The sequence below is a fragment of the Morone saxatilis genome, unplaced genomic scaffold (assembly GCF_004916995.1).
Source record: "Morone saxatilis isolate NCDOM2014 unplaced genomic scaffold, NCSU_SB_2.0 Contig4, whole genome shotgun sequence".
NCBI lineage: Eukaryota > Metazoa > Chordata > Actinopteri > Moronidae > Morone > Morone saxatilis.
The window spans coordinates 6057923-6058832 of NW_023339984.1; positions in this window are offsets into that span (position 1 = coordinate 6057923).

Here is a 910-nt window from a genome sequence, read left to right on the forward strand (position 1 = left end):
ACAAATGTGCACACGCAGCATGCTGTGCCTGTCTGTCTGTGCATTTGTGAGCGTGCATGAGTGTGTGCGTGTGTGTGATGGGGTAGGGGGCAGTTGGGCAGGTGCAGAGACAGCTGGTGTGGGCAACTCTAACCGAGGGGGAGGACGGGAGCGGGCGAGAGATTCCTAGAGAATGACATGAATATAGGGTAGCAATTGAGCTGCAGAAGAGGGGGAAACGAGTGTTTGTACGAGAGCGTGTGTGTGTTGTTGCCAGTGGTGAACCGCTTTGATAGCACACACTGAGCTAGTGTGTCTGAGTGAGACAGATGGAGAAACGGAGAAAGAGAGGGAGACTATTAAACCACTTCGTATAGAGCAGCAGATTAATCGGGGGAAAAAGAATTGATTGGCTTAAGGGAGAAGGCGTGGCGAGGAAGGGAAAGAAAGAGACAAAGATGAACTTAGAGCGAACTGAGTTTTCACTTTTATTTATTTGATAAGCCGTATATCTCTGCGCTAGAGGCAAGTACGCTCCTAAACTTCATGTTAGAGGTCAGCTTATCAGTATCAGGCAATAATTGCTTCGCTGGAATGAAAAGTGCAACGGTGGGCATTTATCGCAGCTATTCCTGTTTTAAATGTGAATTATGGGCCAATATTGAATGGATAGAGTCATTATCTCATTTACTGTGGAGCTCTGAAAATCAAAGGAGCAGATTTCACCCTTTTGAGAGCGTGTTTTCACTTTAGGCTACAGCATGACAGTCAGGAGTTCACAGGCAACCTTTCAATAATGCACTTGCTGTGCATATTACATGTTGTTAAAGCGTGTTTGCTTTTCTTGCCCAGAGTTAGCTGAGAACGTCGATCATGGCCGTACGCTGGGTATGAAGCCTCATCCATCAGCCAGTTAGCTTAGCTTAGCGTA